Raw genomic sequence first — 19,317 nt, forward strand, 5'->3', positions numbered from 1 at the left:
AGCCATTTTCAATAGGTAAGAAAAATGTCCAGCTCGATAAAAAATCAACCAATGAAAGGAAAAATCCTTTGGAATACAAATCTTTCACCAAATATTATATGTTGTATTTAATTTCATAAATATATTGAGATGGGGTTGTAATTTTGAACCCTTACACACTTTTTACACCACCCTTAATGTTTATCATCTAGAACTTTGTTTACAATTTTGTTTTTATATTATTTTTTGTCATTTTCATTTTTTACATTTCTTTTTACACAAAGCTCTAGATAATAAAAATAATGGATGTCTAAGGTTCAAGGTATATCAAAGCAAGCTATGATATTTGAAATCAGAATATTGCAAATTAAAGACACTGTAAGGGTGATGCTTCCAATTCAAGATAGTTACCAAAACGCAGTTTAAATGCCTAAGAAAAATGTATAGCTTGACAAAAAGCATTTTAAAAATATGTTAACTAATGAAAAGAAAACACTTGTCCAACATGCATCATTTACCAATAAATATCTCTTGGTATTTATTTTTTTATAAATATATTGGAGGGTGGAGATAATTCAAAATATACCTTCTTTTTACACCATCCTTAATGTTTATTATCTAGAACTCTGTTTACAATTTTGTTTTCATATTATTTTTTGTTATTTTTCTACATTTTTTTTTTTTTTTTTTTTACAGAGCTCTAGATAATAAAAATATTGGATGTCTAAAGTTAGAGGTATAAGCAAAGACATTCAAAATAAGAATATTGCAAATCTATGACACTTTTAGACTGCAATAAATAAAGAATAATAGGTTTTGTCTCTAAATATCTAAAATCAAAAGAATTGTACGTCTAATTAAACATTCTCCTTTTGAATTTAATAAATATATTGGTGGAAAAAAGACAATTTAAAATATGGCCACTTTTTACACCCCCCTCAATGATTTTTTATCTATAATTCTGTTTAATTTTGTTTTCATATTATATTTTTTTTTTTTTTTTAACAGAGCTGTTGATAATAAAAATATAGGATGTCTAAAGTTAGACACATCATCACAAGCCATGTGTTTGGTTGAAGACAAAACCAGTTGCAATATTTCTCTCCTCTCTCGTCAACATAAGTGTTCTCTCTCTCCCCCTCTTGATCATTCTACATATTTCTCTCTCTCCCGCGGACCATATACAATTATGAAATTTCAGTCATATTTTAATTGACAAGAATATTAGTCTCTGACATGTTCTTTGTTTTACTATGCTGTTAATATATTAAAACATTTCTATGTCTATCAGTTGACTATGTCTATCAGTTGACTTTGTTCATCAGTTGACTATGTTCATCAGTTGACTATGTTAATCAGTTGACTATCTCTATCAGTTGACTATGTTCATCAGTTGACTATGTTCATCGGTTGACTATGTTCATCAGTTGACTATCTCTATCAGTTGACTATGTTCATCAGTTGACTACCTCTATCCGTTAACTATGTTCATCAGTTGACTATGTTCATCAGTTGACTATGTTCATCAGTTGACTGTCTATCAGTTGATTATCTCTATCAGTTGACTTTGTTCATCGGTTGAGTATGTTCGTCAGTTGACTATGTTCATCGGTTGACTATTCATTAGTTGACTGTTGATTAGTTGACTATGTTCATCAGTTGACTATGTTCATCAGTTGACTATGTTAATCAGTTGACTATCTCTATCAGTTGACTATGTTCATCAGTTGACTATGTTCATCAGTTGACTATGTTAATCAGTTGACTTTCTCTATCAGTTGACTATGTTCATCAGTTGACTATGTTCATCGGTTGACTATGTTCATCAGTTGACTATGTTCATCAGTTGACTATGTTCATCAGTTGACTATGTTCATCAGTTGACTATCTCTATCAGTTGACTATGTTCATCAGTTGACTACCTCTATCCGTTAACTATGTTCATCAGTTGACTATGTTCATCAGTTGACTATGTCTATCAGTTGACTGTCTATCAGTTGATTATCTCTATCAGTTGACTTTGTTCATCGGTTGAGTATGTTCGTCAGTTGACTATGTTCATCGGTTGACTATTCATTAGTTGACTGTTGATTAGTTGACTATGTTCATCAGTTGACTATCTCTATCAGTTGACTATGTTCATCAGTTGACTATGTCTATCAGTTGACTATGTCTATCAGTTGACTATGTTCATCAGTTGACTATGTTCATCAGTTGACTATGTTCATCAGTTGACTATGTTCATCGGTTGACTATGTTCATCAGTTGACTATCTCTATCAGTTGACTATGTTCATCAGTTGAGTCAGCTCTAATCTCTAAGTGGGTGGTTTGTAGGTTAATTTCTTTTTTTTTCTAATTTCATCTATCCTTTAGTCTATCTTCCTCTTTCCTTATTCTATGTGGACTGATTTTCTTGTGTACACCATTCAGATGTTTCTTAGTTCATCAGTTCAATCGTTCCTTCTCACTACAAACAACAATTTAATAAGTTAATTCAATTGAATAACAAAAATTGCAGAAAGGGAACACCACTTGAGTTTGGAAGGTTTACAGCAACAATGGTGAGTAGTTCAGTACTTTTCTTTTTACTTAATTAGACCCCCATATAAATATTTCCCCAGATTTTGTTTCCTCAAGCAGGCTGAGTATATAAAAGTCTCATGCAGATATGAATACATGGCAGTGAAGTGCAGGAGAAAAATAACCGAAATACAACTAGACTATTTGCTTTAACTTCTAATATTCTTCTATTTGGTCTCTGTATTTAATACAGTTGATACCTCCAGTTGGAGTAATGTTACCATTATTGAACATACAATGTTGAAGTTAACAACAGGGGTCGCCATTGTTGTAAAGTATAATCATTTCAGTTTATGGCTGAAAAGACATACTTTAGCAACTGTTATGATGAAGAACAACAATAAAAGTTGTCATTTAAATTAACTGGTTATTTTCCAGTACATCATGTTCATAGATTGACCAAGTGAAACAGTTGTCTCATTGCCAACCATGAAAGATAAATTTGCTTACTTCATTTGGTCTCTGATGGAGTGAAATTGTCTCATCAGCAATCATACCACATCTTCTAATTTTTATTAGAACACCCCGACATCCGATGGACAGTTATTTATTCGCTAAGGAAGTAAAAATACCAACCTTGTATGAGGTAAGATCCTGCTCTTATGTTTTACTTCCATCAATTTATTTTGCTGGTTTGATGCTTGTAGCACAATTTGTCTTTCATCTAAAACACAGAAAATATTTCTTAGTTTTTGGGATCATCTGCTTAAACAATTTTATTTCTTTTGCAGTCATTTTCTCTAGACATAAATAAACAAGAATGTGTCCTTAGTACACAAATGCCCCACTCCCACTATCATTTTCCATGTTCAACGAACCATGAAATTGGGTAACAAATCAAATTTGGCATTAAAATTAGAAAGATCAATCATAAGCAACAAGTGTACTAAGTTTCAAGTTGATTGGACTTCAGATTCATCAAAAACTACCTTGACCAAAACCTTTTAAACCTGAACGGACAGACAAATGAACAGACGGACTCCCAGACCAGAATACATAATGACCCTCTTCTATGGTAGATGGGGCATGAAAAGCATATGCTGGCTTCTATTATAGTGCTGTAAAATGGTTTCAATTCCATATTAATTCAGGGGATTGTATTAACTTAAGGGACCATAATCAACCCACTATATTCCTTAATGTAAACACTTACCATTAATTTATCAGAATATTCTCCACAAGTCTTATATCTGTAGATATCCAGTATTATGATGGGTCCTTGATTTGAGATGTCCAGCATACATTTTAAGAATTTCTACTTTCAGGTTGAACATTGAAATCTGTAATTAAAATAATGCATTTTTATGAATGGCAGTCACATACTTGACTTAAAATAATCTTTTGAATTATTTAATATAGAACTAATTGATTTCATTTGGTCCCTACGATATAGATGTCTCAATTGGCAATCATACCACATCATCTTAATGTCATAGATTATTTTTCTTTTTCTATCAATATTACTTATGTTCATTATAAGTTTTTCAATAAATGGTTAGAAGAATTGCATTTTTCATAGAATTCCCTCAGTTTGGAAGTTGGTGTAAACTTTAACTTGCAGTAAGATGTAAGCTTGGTACAGTGCTTACTTTTACGCTTTTTTTAAAGTACTTACTTGTATTTTCTTTTAAAATTTGATAAATTACTTCCCCTTTTTAGCATTCATTTTTTTAACATGCAAAATCAGTTAAGGCTGATCATGCAGATAACCAACATTCAAATTAGCATGCTGCATTGCAATACATTCTGATGAAATATTAAGCTATTGTTTTTATAGGCATTTTAAATGTTTTCAACTGAGGAAAAGAATTTATTAAAAAGTATTTATTGAAAGTTTTAATATAACTTTTCTTTTTAGTATCTTGTCAAGTCATACACATTTCACAATTCTTCACATTCAACAATAAAAAATTACAAAACACTATCAAAAAGATATTACAAGGGAGAAATTTCCCTTACATTAATCTAAATATTCAAAGAAGATCATAAATCAAGAACTAGAATATCCCAATAAATCCACACTAACAGGTTTGGCCATTTAAATTCAAAATTTAAATTGTGTGCAAATAATACACTTTTTACAGACCTAAATTATCAATACCTTGTGTTTTTCTTGAGAAAACAGCAGAATATGCAATGAAGAGCTGGAAATCTTATGGATACTTCATTGCAAAAGGAAACTCTGTCTGTCTTCTGAACACTTCATTGCAACTAAGGAAAATCTGTTTGTGCTATAGAACATCTTTCTTCACCATAGAACATTGTGTAGGAACAATATATGTCTTCAATATAGACCATTATGTAGAAATGTGTCTTCACTATTAAACAGTACCAAGGAATGTGTCTTCACTATTGAACAGTATGTAGAAACATGTCTTCCACTATAGAACAGTATGTAAAGCACATGTCTTCTCTAGAACATAATGTAGGAATGCATCTTCTCCAGAACATTATGTAGGAATGCGTCTTCTCTATAGAATGGTATGTAGGAACATGTCTTAAATGTAGAACATAAATTTTATTATATAAGTTCATAGTTTTATTTAACTATTTGTTTTTAGCTTGAGTGTGCCAGTTGTTTGACTGTACATACTAATTTGAGCTTTTTGTATTTCTCAGTATTTTGTCTCTTTAGATATCATTGATGACTGTTGTTGGATCTTTCTAGATATAAAAAAATTATGTTTCTTCACAGAGCAATAATATTCAACTGTCCTCCATTGCCATGACCATTATTGAAGATTGAATATAGACATCTCAAATAAACACAGTTCTAAAATTTCACAATTTTCCAAGACTTCACAATAAATATTTTACAAATTATACAGTGCACTATTCATAATAATAAACAAACTTTAAACATGCCTACTTTTTACACCACTCTTTATGTTATTATCTAGAACTCTGTTTACAATTTTGTTTTCATGATTTTATTTAGTTACTTTATTGTTTTACACATGTTTTTTTTTTTTTTTTTTTACAGAGCTCTAGATAATAAAATATCAGATGTTTAAGGTTATAGGTTTATACAAAGTAATTCAAAATAAAAATTTTAGGACTATGTTAGCATGTAATATTTGGAGAAGACAAATATTGTCTCCAAATTACTAAAATTAAAAGAATTGCACTTCAAATAAAATCTCCAAACTTTTAAATCCATTTTTGCCATACAAAATATACAAATCTACAAAAATAACAAGTTAATATACTAATGAAAGAAAAGACCTATTCAGCACAAAAAAATCACCAAAAACTGAGTTGCATTCAAAAATAAAAATAAATTTTAAATATGCTCACTTTTTATACCACCCTCAATGTTTATTATCTAGAACTCTGTTTACAATCTTGTTATTAATTTTTTTCACAATTTTTTTTACAGAGCTCCAGATAATTAACAAATCAGATGTTTAATATCATAGATTTAAACTAAGTTATTCGAATTCAAATTAAATCAAAAAATTAAGACAGTATTAGCTTGTATTATTCGGAGAAGATAGATGTTGTCTCCAAATTACTAAAATGAAAAAAATGTACTTCCAATTCAATATTAGAACTTACAAAGCCATTTTTGGCATAAAAAATAACATGTTAATAAACTAATTAAAGAAAAAAACCTATTCAGCACAAAAGAATTCACCAAAAACTGAGTTGTATTCATAAATATTGCATAAAATGAAATTTTAAATATGCCCACTTTTTATACCACCCTCAATGTTTATTATCTAGAACTCTGTTTACAATTTTGTTTTCATATTATTTTTTAGTTATTTTTTTTTTTCACATTTTTTTTTTTTTTTTTTACAGAGCTCTAGACAATTAACAAATCAGATGTTTAAAATTATAGATTTAAACAAAGTAATTCGAATCAAATTCAAACAAAAAATTGAAGACAGTATTAGCTTGAATTATTCGGAGAAGATAGATGTTGTCTCCAAATTACTAAAATGAAAAAAATGTACTTCCAATTCAATATTAGAACTTTCAAAGCCATTTTTGGCATAAAAAATAACATGTTAATAAACTAATTAAAGAAAAAAACCTATTCAGCACAAAAGAATTCACCAAAAACTGAGTTGCATTCATAAATATTGTATAAAATGAAATTTTAAATATGCCCACTTTTTATACCACCCTCAATGTTTATTATCTAGAACTCTGTTTACACTTTTGTTTTCATTTTATTTTTTGTTATTTAATTTTTTTTCACATTTTTTTTTTTTTTTTTTTTTTACAAAGCTCTAGATGATAAAAATATCAGATGTTTAAGGTTATAGCTTTAAACAAAGTGAGTCAAAATCAAATTTGCAATATTCAGAGAAAATAGATGTTAAGTCTCCAAATTAGTGAAATGAAAAAAAATGCGCTTTTAAAGCCATTTTTGGCATACAAAATAAACAGCTTAAAAAAATAAAAAGTTAATATACTAATGAATGAAAACACCTATTCAGCACAAAAGAATTCACCAACAACTGAGTTATATTCATAAATATTGAATAAAAAGAAATTTGATAAATGCCCACTTTTTATACCACCCTCAATGTTTATTATCTAGAATTCTGTTTACAATTTTGTTTTCATATACATTTTTGGTATTTTCTTTTTTATATATTTTGTTTCTTTTTTTTTTACAGAGCTCTAGATAATAAAAATATCAGATGTTAAAGGTTGGAGGTATAAAAAAGTCATTCTAAATTAGAATATTGCTAAATTTTAAAGCAATATTTAATGTTAGTGGATTTTCTCATTGTTAAAGCCCATACAGCAACCTATTTTACATTAACAACATTTGGTCTCTGTAGGATAGTTGTCTCACATCTCTTGATATCATCATAACAAATCAATTTGTAGCTTCTCTTAAGTGGGTCAATGATGAAGGGAGGGGAAATTTTGACTGCCAGCCGAGAGGAGGATAATCTTGGACAGAAAGTTAGCCTTGCCACAAGCCATGTCCTACTGACACATCAAAAGAGTTGTCTTTATGTGGCAAGAGTTCTTTAATGTGCAAAGTTGCACTGTCCCTACAAAAAGGACCTATACTTTTTAAACTGCCATTCCAATTTGTTTGTTTTAAATAGGATAACTTTAGAAGACTTCAAGGCGAGTCATAAAAATATCAAAATAATCCCACCCTCAATGTTTATTATCTAGAACTCTGTTTTCTATTTTGTTTTCATATTATTTTTTTGGTATTTTCTTTTTTATATATTTTTTTTCATTTTTTTTTTTTACAGAGCTCTAGATAATAAAAATATCAGATGTTAAAGGTTGGAGGTATAGAAAAGACATTCTAAATTAGAATATTGCAAAATTTTAATGTTAGTGGATTTTCTCATGGTTGAAGCCCATACAGTACTCTATTTTACATTAACATCATTTGGTATCTGTAGGATAGTTGTCTCACATCTCTTGATATCATAACAAATCAATTTGTAGGTTCTTTAAAGTTACCTGATGATGAAGGAAGGGGCATTTTTGACTGCCAATGAGGAGGAGGATAATGTTGGACAGAAAGTTAGTCTTGCAACATCATGTCATACTGACACCTCAAAAGAGTTGTGGAAAGTGTTCTTTATCGTGCAGAGTTGCACTGTCCCTTCAAAAGGACCTATACTTTTTAAACTGCCGTTTCAATTTTTGTATGTTTTAAATATGATAGCGTTAGAAGACTATAAGGCAGAGGGTTATTAAAAATATCAGAATAATCCCACCGTCAATGTTTATTATCTAGAACTCTGTTTTCTATTTTGTTTTCATATTATTTTTTGGTATTTTCTTTTTTAAATTTTTTTCTTATTTTTTACCGAGCTCTAGATAATAAAAATATCAGATGTTAAAGGTTGGAGGTATAAAAAAGTCATTCTAAATTAGAATATTGCTAAATTTTAAAGCAATATTTAATGTTAGTGGATTTTCTCATTGTTGAAGCCCATACAGCAACCTATTTTACATTTAACAACATTTGGTCTCTGAAGGATAGTTGTCTCACATCTCTTGATATCATCAAAACAAATCAATTTGTAGGTTCTCTTAAGTGGGCCAATGATGAAGGGAGGGGAAATTTTGACTGCCAGCCGAGAGGAGGATAATCTTGGACAAAGTTAGCCTTGCCACAAGCCATGACCTACTGACACCTCAAAAGAGTTGTGGCAAGGGTTTTTTAATGTGCAGAGTTGCACTGTCCCTACCAAAAGGAACTATACTTTTTAAACTGCCATTCCAATTTTTGTTTCTTTTAAATATGATAACTTTGGAAGTCTAGAAGGCAGGGTCATAAAAATATCAAAATAATCCCACCCTCAATGTTTATTATCTAGAACTCTGTTTTCTATTTTGTTTTCATATTATTTTTTGGTATTTTCTTTTTTATATATTTTTTTAAATTTTTTTTTTCAGAGCTCTAGATAATGAAAATATCAGATGTTAAAGGTTGGAGGTATAAAAAAGTCATTCTAAATCAGAATATTGCAAAATTTTAATGTTAGTGGATTTTCTCATTGTTGAAGCCCATACAGTAATCTATTTTACATTAACATCATTTGGTCTCTGTAGGATAGTTGTCTCACATCTCTTGATATCATAACAAATCAATTTGTAGGTTCTTAAAAGTAACCTGATGATGAAGGAAGGGGAATTTTTGACTGCCAATGAGGAGGAGGATAATGTTGGACAGAAAGTTAGTCTTGGAACATCATGTCATACTGACACCTCAAAGGATTTGTGGAAAGGGTTCTTTAACGTGCAGAGTTGCACTGTCCCTACAAAAGGACCTATACTTTTTAAACTGCCATTTCAATTTTTGTATGTTTTAAATATGATAACGTTAGAAGACTATAAGGCGGAGGGTTATTAAAAATATCAGAATAATCCCACCCTCAATGTTTATTATCTAGAACTCTGTTTTCTATTTTGTTTTCATATTATTTTTTGGTATTTTCTTTTTTATATTTTTTTCTTATTTTTTACAGAGCTCTAGATAATAAAAATATCAGATGTTAAAGGTTGGAGGTATAAAAAAGTCATTCTAAATTAGAATATTGCTAAATTTTAAAGCAATATTTAATGTTAGTGGATTTTCTCATTGTTGAAGCCAAAACAGAAATCTTTTTTACATTAACATCATTTGGTCTCTGAAGGATTGTTGTCTCACATCTCTTGATATCATCATAACAAATCATTTTGTAGGTTCTCTCAAGTGGGCCAATGATGAAGGGAGGGGAAATTTTGACTGCCAGCCGAGAGGAGGATAATCTTGGACAGAAAGTTAGCCTTGCCACAAGCCATGTCCTACTGACACCTCAAAGAGTTGTCTTAATGTGGCAAGGGTTCTTTAACGTGCAAAGTTGCACTGTCCTTACAAAAAGGACCTATACTTTTTAAACTGCCATTCCAATTTTTGTTTTTTTTAAATATGATAACTTTAGAAGACTTAAAGGCGGGGTCATCAAAATATCAAAATAATCCCACCGTCAATGTTTATTATCTAGAACTCTGTTTTCTATTTTGTTTTCATATCATTTTTTGGTATTTTCTTTTTTATATATTTTTTTTCATTTTTTTTTTTACAGAACTCTAGATAATAAAAATATCAGATGTTAAAGGTTGGAGAGGTATAAAAAAAAGTCATTTTAAATCAGAATATTGCAAAATTTTAATTTTAGTGGATTTTCACATTGTTGAAGCCCATACAGTACTCTATTTTACATTAATATCATTTGGTCTCTGTAGGATAGTTGTCTCACATCTCTTGATATCATAACAAATCAATTTGTAGGTTCTTTAAAGTTACCTGATGATGAAGGAAGGGGAATTTTTGACTGCCAATGAGGAGGAGGATAATGTTGGACAGAAAGTTAGTCTTGCAACATCATGTCATACTGACACCTCAAAAGAGTTGTGGAAAGGGTTCTTTAACATGCAGAGTTGCACTGTCCCTACAAAAGGACCTATACTTTTTAAACTGGCCGTTTCAATTTTTGTATGTTTTAAATATGATAATGTTAGAAGACTATAAGGCAGAGGGTTATTAAAAATATCAGAATAATCCCACCGTCAATGTTTATTATCTAGAACTCTGTTTTCATATTATTTTTTGGTATTTTCTTTTTTATATTTTTTTCTTCTTTTTTACAGAGCTCTAGATAAGAAAAATATCAGATGTTAAAGGTTGGAGGTATAAAAAAGTCATTCTAAATTAGAATATTGCTAAATTTTAAAGCAATATTTAATGTTAGTGGATTTTATCATTGTTGAAGCCCATACAGCAACCTTTTTTACATTAACAACATTTGGTCTCTGAAGGATAGTTGTCTCACATCTCTTGATATCATCATAACAAATCAATTTGAATGTTCTCTTAAGTGGGCCAATGATAAAGGGAGGGGAAACTTTGACTGCCAGCCGAGAGGAGGATAATGTTGGACAGAAAGTTAGCCTTGCCACAAGCCATGTCCTACTGACACCTCAAAAGAGTTGTCTTAAAGTGGCAAGAGTTCTTTGACGTGCAAAGTTGCACTGTCCCTACAAAAAGTACCTATACTTTTTAAACTGCAATTCCAATTTTTGTTTGTTTTAAATAGGATAACTTTGGAAGTCTAGAAGGCAGGGTCATAAAAATATCAAAATAATCCCACCCTCAATGTTTATTATCTAGAACTCTGTTTTCTATTTTGTTTTCATGTTATTTTTTTGGTATTTTCTTTTTTATATATTTTTTTCATTTTCTTTACAGAGCTCTAGATAATAAAAATATCAGAAATTAAAGGTTGGAGGTATAGAAAAGACATTCTAAATTAGAATATTGCAAAATTTTAATGTTAGTGGATTTTCTCATTGTTGAGGCCCATACAGTACTTTACTTTGCATTAACATCATTTGGTCCATGTAGGATAGTTGTCTCACATCTCTTGATATCATAACAAATCAATTTGTAGGTTCTTAAAAGTAACCTGATGATGAAGGAAGGGGAATTTTTGACTGCCAATGAGGAGGAGGATAATGTTGGACAGAAAGTTAGTCTTGGAACATCATGTCATACTGAAACCTCAAAGGATTTGTGGAAAGGGTTCTTTAACATGCAGAGTTGCACTGTCCCTACAAAAGGACCTATGCTTTTTAAACTGCCATTTCAATTTTTGTATGTTTTAAATATGATAACATTAGAAGACTATAAGGCGGATGGTTTTTAAAAATATCAGAATAATCCCACCCTCAATGTTTATTATCTAGAACTCTGTTTTCTATTTTGTTTTCATATTATTTTTTGGTATTTTCTTTTTTAAATTTTTTTCTTATTTTTTACCGAGCTCTAGATAATAAAAATATCAGATGTTAAAGGTTGGATGTATAAAAAAGTCAATTCTAAATTAGAATATTGCTAAATTTTAAAGCAATATTTAATGTTAGTGGATTTTCTCATTGTTGAAGCCCATACAGCAACCTATTTTACATTTAACAACATTTGGTCTCTGAAGGATAGTTGTCTCACATCTCTTGATATCATCAAAACAAATCAATTTGTAGGTTCTCTTAAGTGGGCCAATGATGAAGGGAGGGGAAATTTTGACTGCCAGCCGAGAGGAGGATAATCTTGGACAGAAAGTTAGCCTTGCCACAAGCCATGACCTACTGACACCTCAAAAGAGTTGTGGCGAGGGTTTTTTAATGTGCAGAGTTGCACTGTCCCTACAAAAAGGACCTATACTTTTTAAACTGCCATTCCAATTTTTGTTTCTTTTAAATATGATAACTTTGGAAGTCTAGAAGGCAGGGTCATAAAAATATCAAAATAATCCCACCCTCAATGTTTATTATCTAGAACTCTGTTTTCTATTTTGTTTTCATATTATTTTTTGGTATTTTCTTTTTTATATATTTTTTTTCATTTTTTTTCAGAGCTCTAGATAATAACCAGATGCTCCGCAGGGCGTAGCTTTATACGACCGCAGAGGTTGAACCCTGAACGGTTGGGGCAAGTATGGACACAACATTCAAGCTGGATTCCGCTCTAAATTTGGATTGTGATTAAATAGTTGACACAGCATAGGTTTCTGACACAGAATGAATGTATTCAAATGAACTTAAAATTTTTGTTTTCTCTTAGAGCAATTCACTATGCTGTTGAATATTAATCCTCTCAAAAAAATGTTTGAAGAAATTTTCTTTTTATTTATGAAATTTCAAATGAGAAAAATTTAACCCAATTTTTTATTCACATCCCCCTTTCCCTTATTCCAAAACTAATTTCAATTAAAATATTCTAATGGAGTTTGCAACAATTACTACTCATTTAAATACATGATGTAAAAAAACTGCTTGTTATCACTGAATGGTAAAGATTATTTAAATTTATCAGTTGGTAGTAAAAAGTGAATATACATTGTATATTGTATATAACAAAGATTTAAGTTGATTCTGGACAAAGAAAGATAACTCCAATTAAAAAAAATTATTGCAGATATTTCTTGCTTACTATACTGGACAAAGAAAGATAACTCTTAATTAAAAAAAAATTTGCTATTTCACAATATTGTGAAATTAGATATTTCTTGCCATTGCACAATACTGTGCAATTGAAAAGACTTGCTATTCCACAATACTTAATATAATAATTTTAGATCCTGATTTGGACCAACTTGAAAACTGGGCCCATAATCAAAAATCTAAGTACATGTTTAGATTCAGCATATCAAAGAGGCCCAAGAATTTAATTTTTGTTAAAATCAAACTTAGTTTAATTTTGGACCCTTTGCACTTTAATTTAGACCAATTTGAAAACGGGACCAAAAATTAAGAATCTACATACACAGTTAGATTTGGCATATCAAAGAACCCCAATTATTCAATTTTTGATGAAATCAAACAATGTTTAATTTTGGACCCCGATTTGGGCCAACTTGAAAACTGGGCCAATAATCAAAAATCTAAGTACATTTTTAGATTCAGCATATCAAAGAACCCCAAGGTTTCAATTTTTGTTAAAATCAAACTAAGTTTAATTTTGGACCCTTTGGACCTTAATGTAGACCAATTTGAAAACGGGACCAAAAATTAAGAATCTACATACACAGTTAGATTCGGCATATTAAAGAACCCCAATTATTCAATTTTGATGAAATCAAACAAAGTTTAATTTTGGACCCTTTGGGGCCCCTTTTTCCTTAACTGTTGGGACCAAAACTTCCAAAATCAATACCAACCTTCCTTTTATTGTCATAAACCTTGTGTTTAAATTTCATAGATTTCTATTTACTTATACTAACGCTATGATGCGAAAACCAAGAAAAATGCTTATTTGGGTCCCTTTTTGGCCCCTAATTCCTAAACTGTTGGGACCGAAACTCCCAAAATCAATCCCAACCTTTATTTTGTGGTTATAAACCTTGTGTCAAATTTTTATAGATTTCTATTAACTTAAACTAAAGTTATAGTGCGAAAACCAAGAAAATGCTTATTTGGGCCCTTTTTGGCCCCTAATTCCTAAAATGTTGGGACCAAAACTCCCAAAATCAATACCAGCCTTCCTTTTATGGTCATAAACCTTGTGTTAAAATTTCATAGATTTCTATTCACTTTTACTAAAGTTAGAGTGGGAAAACTAAAAGTATTCGGACGACGACGACGACGACGACGACGACGACGCCAACGTGATAGCAATATACGACGAAAATTTTTTCAAAATTTGCGGTCTTATAAAAATATCAGATGTTAAAGGTTGGAGGTATAAAAAAGTCTTTCTAAATCAGAATATTGCAAAATTTTAATGTTAGTGGATTTTCTCATTGTTGAAGCCCATACAGTAATCTATTTTACATTAACATCATTTGGTCTCTGTAGGATAGTTGTCTCACATCTCTTGATATCATAACAAATCAATTTGTAGGTTCTTAAAAGTAACCTGATGATGAAGGAAGGGGAATTTTTGACTGCCAATGAGGAGGAGGATAATGTTGAACAGAAAGTTAGTCTTGGAACATCATGTCATACTGACACCTCAAAAGAGTTGTGGAAAGGGTTCTTTAACGTGCAGAGTTGCACTGTCCCTACAAAAGGACCTATACTTTTTAAACTGCCATTTCAATTTTTGTATGTTTTAAATATGATAACGTTAGAAGACTATAAGGCGGAGGGTTATTAAAAATATCAGAATAATCCCACCCTCAATGTTTATTATCTAGAACTCTGTTTTCTATTTTGTTTTCATATTATTTTTTGGTATTTTCTTTTTTATATTTTTTTCTTATTTTTTACAGAGCTCTAGATAATAAAAATATCAGATGTTAAAGGTTGGAGGTATAAAAAAGTCATTCTAAATTAGAATATTGCTAAATTTTAAAGCAATATTTAATGTTAGTGGATTTTCTCATTGTTGAAGCCAAAACAGAAATCTTTTTTACATTAACATCATTTGGTCTCTGAAGGATTGTTGTCTCACATCTCTTGATATCATCATAACAAATCATTTTGTAGGTTCTCTCAAGTGGGCCAATGATGAAGGGAGGGGAAATTTTGACTGCCAGCCGAGAGGAGGATAATCTTGGACAGAAAGTTAGCCTTGCCACAAGCCATGTCCTACTGACACCTCAAAGAGTTGTCTTAATGTGGCAAGGGTTCTTTAACGTGCAAAGTTGCACTGTCCTTACAAAAAGGACCTATACTTTTTAAACTGCCATTCCAATTTTTGTTTTTTTTAAATATGATAACTTTAGAAGACTTAAAGGCGGGGTCATCAAAATATCAAAATAATCCCACCGTCAATGTTTATTATCTAGAACTCTGTTTTCTATTTTGTTTTCATATCATTTTTTGGTATTTTCTTTTTTATATATTTTTTTTCATTTTTTTTTTTACAGAACTCTAGATAATAAAAATATCAGATGTTAAAGGTTGGAGAGGTATAAAAAAAAGTCATTTTAAATCAGAATATTGCAAAATTTTAATTTTAGTGGATTTTCACATTGTTGAAGCCCATACAGTACTCTATTTTACATTAATATCATTTGGTCTCTGTAGGATAGTTGTCTCACATCTCTTGATATCATAACAAATCAATTTGTAGGTTCTTTAAAGTTACCTGATGATGAAGGAAGGGGAATTTTTGACTGCCAATGAGGAGGAGGATAATGTTGGACAGAAAGTTAGTCTTGCAACATCATGTCATACTGACACCTCAAAAGAGTTGTGGAAAGGGTTCTTTAACATGCAGAGTTGCACTGTCCCTACAAAAGGACCTATACTTTTTAAACTGGCCGTTTCAATTTTTGTATGTTTTAAATATGATAATGTTAGAAGACTATAAGGCAGAGGGTTATTAAAAATATCAGAATAATCCCACCGTCAATGTTTATTATCTAGAACTCTGTTTTCATATTATTTTTTGGTATTTTCTTTTTTATATTTTTTTCTTCTTTTTTACAGAGCTCTAGATAAGAAAAATATCAGATGTTAAAGGTTGGAGGTATAAAAAAGTCATTCTAAATTAGAATATTGCTAAATTTTAAAGCAATATTTAATGTTAGTGGATTTTATCATTGTTGAAGCCCATACAGCAACCTTTTTTACATTAACAACATTTGGTCTCTGAAGGATAGTTGTCTCACATCTCTTGATATCATCATAACAAATCAATTTGAAGGTTCTCTTAAGTGGGCCAATGATAAAGGGAGGGGAAACTTTGACTGCCAGCCGAGAGGAGGATAATGTTGGACAGAAAGTTAGCCTTGCCACAAGCCATGTCCTACTGACACCTCAAAAGAGTTGTCTTAAAGTGGCAAGAGTTCTTTAACGTGCAAAGTTGCACTGTCCCTACAAAAAGTACCTATACTTTTTAAACTGCAATTCCAATTTTTGTTTGTTTTAAATAGGATAACTTTGGAAGTCTAGAAGGCAGGGTCATAAAAATATCAAAATAATCCCACCCTCAATGTTTATTATCTAGAACTCTGTTTTCTATTTTGTTTTCATATTATTTTTTTGGTATTTTCTTTTTTATATATTTTTTTCATTTTCTTTACAGAGCTCTAGATAATAAAAATATCAGAAATTAAAGGTTGGAGGTATAGAAAAGACATTCTAAATTAGAATATTGCAAAATTTTAATGTTAGTGGATTTTCTCATTGTTGAGGCCCATACAGTACTTTATTTTACATTAACATCATTTGGTCTCTGTAGGATAGTTGTCTCACATCTCTTGATATCATAACAAATCAATTTGTAGGTTCTTTAAAGTGACCTGATGATGAAGGAAGGGGAATTTTTGACTGCCAATGAGGAGGAGGATAATGTTGGACAGAAAGTTAGTCTTGGAACATCATGTCATACTGACACCTCAAAGGAGTTGTGGAAAGGGTTCTTTAACATGCAGAGTTGCACTGTCCCTAAAAAAGGACCTATACTTTTTAAACTGCCATTTCAATTTTTGTTTCTTTTAAATATGATAACTTTGGAAGTCTAGAAGGCAGGGTCATAAAAATATCAAAATAATCCCACCCTCAATGTTTATTATCTAGAACTCTGTTTTCTATTTTGTTTTCATATTATTTTTTGGTATTTTCTTTTTTATATATTTTTTTTCATTTTTTTTTTCAGAGCTCTAGATAATAAAAATATCAGATGTTAAAGGTTAGAGGTATAAAAAAGTCATTTTAAATCAGAATATTGCAAAATTTTAATGTTAGTGGATTTTCTCATTGTTGAAGCCCATACAGTAATCTATTTTACATTAACATCATTTGGTCTCTGTAGGATAGTTGTCTCACATTTCTTGATATCATAACAAATCAATTTGTAGGTTCTTTAAAGTGACCTGATGATGAAGGAAGGGGAATTTTTGACTGCCAATGAGGAGGAGGATAATGTTGGACAGAAAGTTAGTCTTGGAACATCATGTCATACTGACACCTCAAAGGAGTTGTGGAAAGGGTTCTTTAACATGCAGAGTTGCACTGTCCCTAAAAAAGGACCTATACTTTTTAAACTGCCATTTCAATTTTTGTATGTTTTAAATATGATAACATTAGAAGACTATAAGGCGGATGGTTATTAAAAATATCAGAATAATCCCACCCTCAAATCAATTTGTAGGTTCGTTAAAGTGACCTGATGATGAAAGTAGGGAAATTTTGAATGCTAACCAAGAGGAGGATAATCTTGGACAGAAAGTTATGTCCTACTGACACAAAAGAGTTGAGGCAAGTTGTGCACGGCGGGATTCTGCAAAAAACTCATGCAGAATATTAACAGAAAATAAAACTCATTTCTTTTAAAGATATTTTTGTCCTCTTCGTCTATCATAAAAGAACTGCAATTATCTTGATCATTATAGACCATACTCACTTAAGTTTCAGTTTTATTGAAATTATCTTTAAAACATGCAGTAGGAAACAACAAGAACAAATGCTTAATGATTTATTATTGCATTAGAATGCAAATTATAATTAATTCTTTACCAAACTTTTCTGAGATTTTGTCATTCAGAGAAGAAAACTCAGTTAGATTTTACTTGAGAAAGATGAAAAAAAAGGTTTCTTGAGAAAAATATTAAAATAAGGTGTAAACTAACATTCATCATGCATCTAGCTTTGCTTTGAAGTGCTATTAATGTACAGTAGCTCTTTAAATGAATACAACCTTGAAACTGGTAAACAATGTAAAACAAAAGATGACACTGTAATAAGAATAAAGAAAAAAAGAAATGGGAAAACATTGTAATATATACACTGACATACAAGTAGAAAATATCTGACAATTTTGGTGTTAAAGCTGTAAGAGGAAACAAATATAATTTAGCAAAAAGAACAAAACGGTGTAGGTCTTCATGTATGTCTTGACTAATAAGACATGCCCTTACAAAATCAGCGGGTCCATAATAGGATAGGGAAGAAAGAAAAAACAGCCATAGAAATACCATAATTCAAAATTGGAGAAGGGGGTTGGGGGCTGATAGCTTAACTCAAAATTTTGATCTTATTCAACTTTATTCTAGTATGACAAACGTTTTACCGCTAGCAAACTCTTTATCATGATAATGTATCAATGATTTACTTCAGATCCACTTTCGCCGCGTTGTAAATATGCGTGATATATTTGCCAATAGAGCATGGTAGCTATCAATTTATCAGTTTCATATAGTGATGCACAATCATTAGTTCTCAACTGATAATTGTCTCAAACAGTTTTTCTGTTTTGGTATTACTTTAATTTATATTTTATTTTTAAACTAAAATTTTAGACTCTCTTTTTGCATTTTTTTCTTTGAATTCATTTGTTTGAATAATCAATAATAAAACAGTTTTCAACATCAGTGGTTACATTTTTTGCAGCCAAACTAGATGGAGGGCAGTAGAACAGAAAATAATCTTCATTGTGTATATGCAATAACTCATATATTGAAGCGTAAAACAACGGCAGTCAGGCTTGTTTTTCGGTCCTCCCGTTTATTCTCAATTTATTGTTTTACTGATCTCTTTTGTTAAATAAAGTTTTTTTTCATCTACAACTGCAAAAGGCGCAACAGATGTGTGAAAATCAGCAATGTGACTTATTTGAAAATTCATGTAACCTTTTTTGTTGTTTAGAGATTTTATTCGATGTTCTGTGTCGGACGGGAGAAGTCCAGAGATGTGAATATTTCCATAGCCAAATCAATCCTTTTGTTTTGAAAAAAGGTTTTAAAGGTATACATTAAAACGACAGCAACCCAACGCCACATACAATTCAAAACCCCAAGAGTCAACATACAGAATTTTGTTATAGCTAGAA

At 30.6% G+C, this 19,317-nt stretch overlaps 1 long non-coding RNA gene across 1 annotated transcript; it reads right to left on the reverse strand.

Annotated features, from left to right (window-relative positions):
• Positions 1-920: 920 nt before the first annotated feature.
• LOC134695208 (uncharacterized) lies at positions 921-11,227 on the reverse strand. The gene is made up of 4 exons (XR_010102732.1): positions 4,663-11,227; positions 3,715-3,841; positions 3,138-3,225; positions 921-2,448 (listed from the first exon to the last, which is right to left on the reverse strand). It is a non-coding gene; the product is annotated as an uncharacterized LOC134695208 (long non-coding RNA).
• Between the last annotated feature and the right edge of the window lie 8,090 nt (positions 11,228-19,317).

The sequence above is a fragment of the Mytilus trossulus genome, chromosome 13, assembly GCF_036588685.1.
Source record: "Mytilus trossulus isolate FHL-02 chromosome 13, PNRI_Mtr1.1.1.hap1, whole genome shotgun sequence".
Classification (NCBI taxonomy): domain Eukaryota; kingdom Metazoa; phylum Mollusca; class Bivalvia; order Mytilida; family Mytilidae; genus Mytilus; species Mytilus trossulus.